The sequence below is a fragment of the Leptodactylus fuscus genome, chromosome 1, assembly GCF_031893055.1.
Source record: "Leptodactylus fuscus isolate aLepFus1 chromosome 1, aLepFus1.hap2, whole genome shotgun sequence".
NCBI classification, from domain to species: domain Eukaryota; kingdom Metazoa; phylum Chordata; class Amphibia; order Anura; family Leptodactylidae; genus Leptodactylus; species Leptodactylus fuscus.
Window position 1 is genome coordinate 255,948,666 of NC_134265.1, and position 10,235 is coordinate 255,958,900.

Below are 10,235 nucleotides of genomic sequence, written 5' to 3' on the forward strand. Positions count from 1 at the left end.
CATGGTTTTATGTCCTTTTACAACAACTAGACACCATGTCACTAATCAAAGGGACCATAAACTCAGAGAACCTTCCTGTAAACTGATATTTTTTTTTAACTTATCTATTTATTTGTATGGACTGCTTTCCATCAATTGTGCATCAAACACTCTATTCCTGTATAAATGTGCATGCCTTCAGATATTGTGTTATACCAGCCTGATGAAGGGAACTGAGTAGTCTCGAAAGCTTGCAATCTGTCATCATTTTTGTTAGCCATTAAAAAAGATATCAACTACTGAGGAATCTTTACATTTCTTATCCGCTGGCTAATACGGTACAAAGATATATTTTTCTTATATAGACATACATGTAACATTTACTTTAACATAACTTTGCCTGTGATGCCTTAGAGAGCTAGAAATTGGATTGATAGGTTCCTAGGAGACTTGACAGTGTTGTACACCATGTTTTAAGCCAATTTAAGCTGTGATTCATAACAAACTTGTTTGACCCAAAATGAGTCTTGGAAATGAACCACCTAAGCCCAAAGTTAAATGAATATTGAGAGGTTTGCCCATCTCTAGTCATAATCCCCACTTGCAGAGCAGTCAAGATTAGGGTTGAGCGATCGTGTTCGGAAAAAATCGGATTCTGATCAGCGATCAAGAAAAATTCATGATTGCGATCGGAATCCCGAACACAATCTTTTTAGGTGGGATCAAGATCGGTGATCATTTCCCACAATGCTTTGCTAGCTAGTCTCCCATTTATTCTAATGGGAGACTAACTAACATCTCTAGTAGCTACTTACCTGAAGAGATGGCTGGTCCGGTGCTTGGTCTTCTCGTTCTTCTTCACCTCGCTGTTCCCTGCCTCCCAGGTTAGGAGAGTGTGGGTGGGTTAGGAGAGTGTGGGTGGGTACTGGGAGGGGAGACGTCACGGCTCCCTGCCCTGTTCTCGCCCACACTCTCCTAAGCTACAAGCCCCGCCTTCCTAGCTCTTTAAACACTAACCTGGGAGGCGGGGGCAGCGAGACAAAGAAGACCGAGAACACCGAGCACCGGACAAGCCATCTCTTCAGGTAAGTGGACACCAGGGGGGACTAAGTAGCCAGAGGATTAAAAAAAAATCCTCTGGCTACTTAGTGATTAAAAAAATTCACTACAGAGCATGGATTCTAACAATTAAAGCGTTCAATTGTTAGATTCCATGCTGTATAGTGAATAGGATTGCTTTTAAAATCCAATCTCCGATTAGTAAAAAAATCCCATTGACTTGCATTGGGATTGAGATCGGGTTAGAATAAAAAATGATCGGAAATTGGATTTCAAAATCGATCCTGAAAAGTCAAGATCGGCTCAACCCTAGTCAAGATGTTCCTGTCATTGCTCAATTGTAATTGACAGGGAGTCATCCAGCAGGAAGTGTATTGCTTAATGCAGAACAGTAACTGACCCACTATGTGATTGCTCTCGCTCAGGCCAATAAGGTGTAACAAAGCATGGCAACATTTCAATTTACAGATATGAAGGTGAGAAGAAACAACATTCTGCCCTGTTGCCGTTGGAGATTGGAAGATGTCCATTGAAGAGAATGTGGAGTAACCCGTTTGGCTATTTTATAAGAATATGGCTCACTGACTGAGTCATCAGTGCCTCATAGTTGGCTGTGGTAGAGGGAGGGCTGCCTGCAAGATATTATTGAGTAATTCATGCAAGACAATTTAAGGATTTCCAGAGTCGGAAATTGTAACAAAATTGACTTGTGCCAAACCAAATATCCAGTTTTCTAATCCCCATTTGCGATATAGTATTATAATGTGATATGCTGTTTGGTTGTCTTGTAAATCACATTCTTTCGAAGGTTTTGATAGCATGGTGCAATATTGCATGAGTCTGTATCCAAATTTGATCTAAGTTAAGGGTATACACTATCTATAATGTACCATTAATGACCATTACGTGGATATGTATGGAAAATACAGTGTCACATGGTAGAGTTTGCTCATCTGCAGCTGCTGTTATTTTTTCATACTGATGTGGGTATTAGCTCATTTTTCCTTCTTCAGCACATGCATTTATAAGGAAGTCAATTCTTGCAAACTGTAACTCCTTAGAAGAACTCCCACAGTTTCCCTTATGTCCACCACAGGACAGAATTCTTATGTGAACTTATACTAAGGTTATAATTTGTGCTGACTTTAGTACATTCTGTTTCTCAAACTACCTTGAAAAATTCTAAAAATCTGAAATCCGTAAGCCTCCAACATTGTTCTTCACAGTAAAAAACAATCTTCAGAATATCATTGTTTGTAGGTAAACCACACATTTTTTAAACAATAGATATGATTCCTCACTGAGATTTAGATATATTGTACCGAATAAGAAGGAAAATTATCAGCAGGGTTTAACAAAAAAGGTTCACAACAAATTGTATTGAAATTAGTACAAAAAGACATAAAGGTGAAAATGTATAAATGAATGAAAATTATCACATGCAGCTTAATCAGAAAAAGAATAAAGGAAAGGAAATGTATAATTTACCAGTAAAGTAAATATGAATATTATACATGGAGAACACAGCTTGGTACGGAATTGATTTAAAATGAATTATACGTCCCTCACCAGGCGCAGACTGCGACTGCGGTTGCGAAACCAAATGAGTGCTGTTAGTGGCAGATCGCAGAACTCCATGCTTGTTGGCCATATCTACACCACTATCTATTATTCTACTGCAAAATTAAAAAACAACTCAAGCATTTTACTTTGAAACTTTCCCCACAAATAAAATGCCTTATTCACACTTGTATGTACAAACACAACTGCATTATTACCAGAAGTGTACTGTATTGGGTGCTGGAGCTCAAAATTATATTCCCTCTTTGAAGCAATAAAGCAATTTATCGAAGGAAAAATATGGGTCACAATATACAGTACTATTTTATGAAATATTCTGTGTATGTATTAATAAAATGTGATACGCGCGTATCACATTGAAAGCAATAGGGAAAAAAACAGCCCATTCATTTCTATGGGGAGCGCACGTATGCTGGCTCCCATAGAAAGCAATGGGATCTATTTTAATGCCGCTGATTCAAAACATGTTACATGTTCAAAATCAGCAAGCATATATTCCGTGTGAAGGGGCCCTAAGGCTAGGTTCACACCTGTTTAGGGATAACGTCCCCTATTCAGCTTGAAAAATGCAGCTAAATTAGTCTTGCATGCAGACATTTCTGTCTGTATTTTTCGGGCGGAAACCTGGCGGACTCCATTACAGTCTATGAGGACCATGGATTTCTAAGGTTGACCACTTTTTAAGTGGTTAATTTTTGGCTCCTCAAGTGGACCTAAACAACAGAAACTTCAACACAGGTGTGAACTGAGTATATTTTTTAGAACTGAGGTCCTCGGTGTGAAGCTGACCAAGGGCAACATTGGCAAGGAGTTTGTATATCCTCCCTGTGTTTATGCATTATTTTATGTGAAGAGAATACATATCCATTACACAGCACACAAGAGTAAATTAGGTCTAATGATGACTTTTAGGGCTGCCATCAAAAAATATATCAAAAAAATTATTTGCGTACCTGTCTATCCATTAAACATACATTTTGGACATATTTGCACAAACTATTTCAGATTTACTAAACTTGTCAAAGATTCACACACTGCAAACTTAAAGAGGACCTTTCATCAGATTGGGCACAGGCAGTTTTATATACTGCTGGAAAGCCGACAGTGCACTGAATTCAGCGCACTATCGGCTTTCCCGATCTGTGCCCCGGGTAAAGCGCTATCGGTCCCAGTAGCTCTTTACAGTCAGAAGGGTGTTCCTCCCCGCTCACGCAGTACAGCGCGATAGGTGCTGCTGGGCAGAAGGACGTTCCTGACAGAGTGTCGGGAACGACCTTCTGACTGTAAAGCGCTACGGTACCGGGACCGATAGCGCTTTACCCAGGGCACAGATCGGGAAAGCCGATAGTGCGCTGAATTCAGCGCACTGTCGGCTTTCCAGCAGTATATAGAACTGCCTGTGCCCAATCTGATGAAAGGTCCTCTTTAAACTAAACAGTCTAAACATGTGCAATTTTGGTGTACATTTTAAGTCTCACAACCTTTTACTGAACAAGATGTAAGTGTCCAAAACACATAACAAATGTGGTAAACATTAAATCGGACAATTGTTTTGCCACAAAGTATACCACAATTCTAGTGCATTTAGATTAATAAATCTCTCTTTGCAATACTTTTTATAATTCACTGTTACATTGTAGCCATAATCTGGTCTCAGAGTTTGTGCCAAAAATTTGAAATAATAGTGACAAAAATATTCTGGAAAATTCTGCAAATATGAAGTCTTTTTCCCAGAAAAGACAGTGTAAACTTAAGACAGGTAGTCTGAAAATGCACCAGATTTATCACATTGGCTGATGCAGGATGATAGATCTGGCACATCTTAAGGCTGAAGCTCTACATTACAAAAATGCGGAAACACAGCTTTCTCTCTTGCAGATTTTGTTGCAGTATTTTGAGTTAAAGCCAAGAGTAGCTGCAAAACAAAGGGTTATATATAGAAAACTCTAAGGGTAAGTTCAGACTGAGTTTTTTGGACCGGAACCTGAGGCCAGGTTGCCGCGACTGAAAGCCGATGCACTACACTCCGCTCCGGATTAGGCCCAATGAATGGGCCTAGTCGGGAGGAGGGAGTGTCTTCAGGCCGAATCGCGAGGCAAAACAGCCTGAAGAATGAACACCTCGCTTCTTTTTTCCGGGAGCTGGAAGAAATAGCTCCCAGAAAAAAGACCTGAGAGGCTCCCATTGATTTCAATGGGATCCGTCTTTTTGGTCAGGAGTTTGAGGCGGATACGGCCTCAAAATCCTGACCAAAAAACTCCATGTGAATTTATCCTTATACTACCTTCTGCTCAATTCACAGCTGGTTTTGGCTCAAAAAATGCAACAAAATCTACAACAAAAAAAGCTGCATTTCTACAACGTGGGTCCTCAGCCTGAATGGGATTCTGGCTAATCCCATCCACACATTGCAGAAAAAAATCTGCAGTGGAAAAGCTGCGTTTTGGAAAATCTCTGCATGTCAATTATACCTATGGACACGCTGGTGTTTTTGCTATAGGTACAATATTGGCAGAAAGTCTACAGAGAAAAACTCACTTTTTGCTACAGAAAACATACTCCATATATTTCCGTTCATATTTGTGCCATTTGTGTAGGGGTTATTTGTAAACTACACACAGCTGTTGACATTTTAGGGGTTTCAGTAATTTTCTAAAACACTTTAGGGATTTCGATAGTTTGCAAAGTATTGTATTTACCTTACATTCCCGTAACCTATATCTTATCAATTCTGTTAAACTGAGACCTGCCAATAATGATAGTTTATTTCCTGGCCATGATCTAGTGTATAAGTACGCAGCTAGGCACATGGCTAAATAAAACAGTCCCTTTATTGCGTTACATCCATCATTATATAAACGCTTTGACTTCTATGTGCGCCTGTTTTGCCTGTGATTGTCAAGCCTTCCCTTTTCTGCTTTTGATTTCATTGCACTGAAAATCCCAATGGAAATCATTTTACGATGGAAACACATCTGCTGTGTGCAAGCAGTTCTATCACCATGTGTGCACACAAAACATTTGGTGAAACCAGATTCACAGTTTTAATAGATTATCAAACTAGAAATAGCTAATCTACTATTCTCTTATATTACATTATACCAGAGTAAAATTAATAGATTTAATTAATTCAGTCTCATTTATATACATTCATTTTATTTTGTTCTTAATAGGAATACATAGAGACATTGTGAATATATACTGATTAATGAATTGACTGGTATTCGTATAATACAGTGCTGTTGTCTTCATCTATGGACAAACCTTGGTATAGGTATACAGATGTTTAGAAATTCTTCACCATAGGAAGCATACAATGTTGCAAAATCATAGGCACCTGTTCCTTCCTAAAGATTATCTGTCACCCAATATAGATGCATACGTTTAGTTAAGGATTCCATTTTCCCTTGATACTAATTCAATACAATACAAAATCATTGTTTTGAAAAGCTGGTCATCTTGTGAACCAAACAGTAAGGATCATATTTACAATTTTGTATGTCAAAACACAATTTTATCAGTATTAGTTTACCCAACAGGTGTAATGTTATATGTGACTATAACATGTGACATCACTGTGTGTTCATATATTGTATGTGGCATATCAATCTCTTGATGTAAGCAAAGTTGGTCATACTCCGAATCCGGTAATTTCTGTCTATTTAGAGTACACGCACACGCCAAACTGACCATGTGTGTGTATGGGGACATTTTTATATAGAATGTATCTGATCAATGAATGGTGCTTGTTTAGTGATATAGTAAGTAGAGATGAGCGAACAGTAAAATGTTCGAGATTCGATATTCGTTTCGAGTAGCCCCTCAATATTCGACTACTCGAATCGAATATCGAACCCTATTATAGTCTATGGGGGGAAAATGCTCGTTTCAGGGGTAGGCAACGTTCGATCAAATTATACTTACCAAGTCCACGAGTGAGGGTCGGGCTGGATCCTCCGAGCAGTCTTCTCCTTGCAGTGTCCCCGTGGCGTCTTCTGGCTCTTCATTCACTCTGCCAGGCATCGGGCCTGGGCAGAGCCGACTGTGCATGCCTGCACTACAAGCGGACATGCGCAGTCTGCTCTGCCCAGGCCCGATGCCTGGCAGAGTGAATGAAGACGCGGAAGACGCCACGGGGAAGCTGCACGGAGAAGACTTCTAAAGGTAGGAGAAGAACCAGCGTTGATTGGCCAACTGTATAGCATTCGGCCAATCAATGCTGGTTCTGCATCGAACTTTTACATTCGAACAGCGAGTGATACTCGATCGAGTACGAGTATTTCAAATACCGTAGTATTCGATCGAATACCTACTTGATCGAGTACTACTTGCTCACCTCTAATAGTAAGTATTTATCTAAAAGGGAACAAAAAAATATTGCGCACCATACATATCAAATTAGGAAGAGTGTGAGAAGGAGACAACTTACAACTTGTAGGGTGTAATAACATAAAGCAGCACCAATAGGGGCCCTATATTTATTTTCTGTTAAGTGGACCACAACGCTCTATACATGACAATATATACACTATTCTAAGTAGACATGGATAAAACGTTCTGCTGTATTCAATTTACCTTCTTTATGTCATAAGAGCTGGTTTAATTATTCCATGAACCTTTCACCTCAACATTCCACTGTATAATTTATGTTTCCTGATACAATCCAAGCGTAATCTTATGATTAATGTGCTTCATTCATAATTTGATCAATGAAGTAGAATGCATTTTTTTTTCCTACATGATTTATGGACTTTATTCCATTATGTGTATGATTCCTGTTTCTGATGTATGCAGTCAGCAACGTCTTAAACTCCTGATGATGCCTTGTTAAGAGTAGAAGGTGAAGGACCCTAGCCTGAGGACAAGACCATGGGTTAATTGTAATCAATTCACCTGCCACTCAATTAGATTTTCATCAGCAAGCACTTGTATGGGTAACGTGGTTAGTCTGCTAAGAAATCTTATGTGTGATTACATATTTTGCTATTTGTATATTGCACACAGAAAGAGAAATGTCATTTTTTTACTGTAAATTCTGAAAAAAAACATTTTTTTTGCTTTTATCAAACAGAGTATCTGGCATAAAACATGGCCTCTTGTCTATCTTAACTATGTTCTGTACAAGTGAACACAATAAACGAAGTCACGTGCTAATGAATGATTAATATTTCAATGGTGCTGTAACAAAAAGATGCATTATGTGTAACACAATAAGAACAATGAAGTAAGGAAAGCTAAATAATCATTCACCTACTTACAATTGTTGTAACCGTGCTATCACATCTGCTTCTCGTGCAATGGGTGAGCTGTGACAATGGCAGGCACTATTCTTTAGAGTTATACTTCAAATTCTAAAATTTTACTAAGCCTTTTTTTCTCAGAAATGCAAAATATACTGAAAACTCATCGACAGTAGAGTCTACATCTGACATACAGTATAACCATCACAGTGACCTGTGTCAATATATTAATTTTTCAGTATACAGTATAAAATTATTATTTAAGGATGGTTCTTGAGCTAGACATCTCATTGCATGATCCTAGAGATCTCAAGGATTGTGTGACAACCCCTATTCACAGAGATTGTCCATGAATTACTATAGGCAAGCAAGTTGCAGGCATTCTCTTTTCGTATTGGTAAATGTCAGGATTTGGCTGTGATTAGAGATGACATCACGCTGTTCGCCATGTTCAATTCGATACAAACACAGCGTGGCAAATGCACTTAAAATTCGATTCCCCTCCTACATTCCCTGGCACTTTTCCTGCACCAATAACAGTGCAGGGGAGGTGGGACAGGAACTACGACAATGGAGGCCATGAAAAAAAAATAGGAAAAAGCCATTGGCTGCCGAGGACATGTGACCTCTGATTCAAAAGAACAGGCGGCATCATCTCCAATTCATTTGCGGCTTGCACTTAGTTGCACTGAGACAGACATCTGCTGAGGGCTAGATAGCTTTTAGATTCTGCTAGGCAGGAAATCAAAAGAAGAAGAACAACAGACTTTTAAGAGCTACACTGCAGGGAGACGCTCAATCCAGCTTTGTGTACCCACAATCGCCAAAGTGGGATACACAGCAATTAAACCAGGCTATATCCACTCAACTCATCTCAACTGTGGAATAAGCTAAATGGGATACACTGAAATTGTCAGCCTATATACCCTATATACACTTAATCCAGGTTTCACCAGTGTGTAACCCCCCACTACCACCAAAAACTAAGTGGGATATACATTCTAATTTTCAGGCTATATACGCTTAATCCAGGTTGTAACGGTGTGTACCCACCAAAAATCAGTGGGATATACGTTATAATTTTCAGGCTTTATACACTTAATCCAGGTTGTAACGGTGTGTACCCCCCCCCCCAAAAAAAAAAAACAAAAAAAAACTAAGTGGGATACACTTAAATTGTCAGCCTATATACCCTATATACGCTTAATCCAGGTTTCAACAGTGTGTACCCCACCAAAACTAAGTGGGATACACTGAAATTTTTCAGCCTATATAACCTATATACACTTAATCCAGGTTTCAACAGTGTGTACCCCACCAAAACTAAGTGGGATACACTTAAATTGTCAGCCTATATACCTTATATACGCATTATCCAGGTTTCAACAGTGTGTACTCCACCAAAACTAAGTGGGATACACTGAAATTGTCAGCCTATATACCATATACATGCTTAATCCAGGTTGTAATAGTGTGTACCCCCCCAAAAAAAAAACTAAGTGGGATATACATTCTAATTTGCAGGCTATATACGCTTTATCCAGGTTGTAACAGTGTGTACCCACCAAACCATCAAAACCATCTAAAAATGCTCAAGGCTACCGGTAAGGGACGTGGACGAGGCCGGGGGCGAGGCCATGGGAATGCAGCTGGGGAGCAAGGTCACAGGTAAGCCACAGCGCAGCCTGTGCCTACTCCTCAGGGGCAGTAAGCATTGCGCTACTCCATAGTCTCCGGCTTGATGGCCACATTAAGAAGGGTGCAGGGCACAAACTTAACTAGGCCCCAGCACCAGGAACATGTGTTACAATGGCTGGCGGATAATACTTCCAGCACATTCTCCACCAGCCAGTCAGCCTCTACCTCAACTCCTCCTCCTACACAACATTCTGGTCCGCCTTCCTCCCAAAATGCCCAATCTTCCAAGCAGAGTAATCCCACCTTTCCCACCTCCCAGGAGCTGTTTGCCGGTCCTTTAACTGTCCCTCTCCCTGTCCATTCATTTCCCGATCCACAGAGCTACCAGACGAGTTTCTGTGTCCAGATCCCAAACACTGGAGCCTCCTCCATCTCCTGTTGATTTTGTGGTGATTGATCAGCAACCCACTCTCAGTGACGATGACGAGACACAGTTGCCATCAGGGCAGCCTGTTGCCATGTGTGGTGTTCAGGAGGAGGAGGTGAGAGAGGAATTGGAAGAGGAGGTGGTGGACGACAAGGACACTGACCCAACCTGGACAGGGGGGATGTCAAGCGGGGAAAGCAGTGTCAATGCGGAGGAAGGTGCAGCACCAAAGAGGGTAGCTAGAGGCAGAGGCATGTACAGAGGCAGAGGTCAGCTGCTTCGCCGAAGCCAGGCCACACCCAGAATGGCCC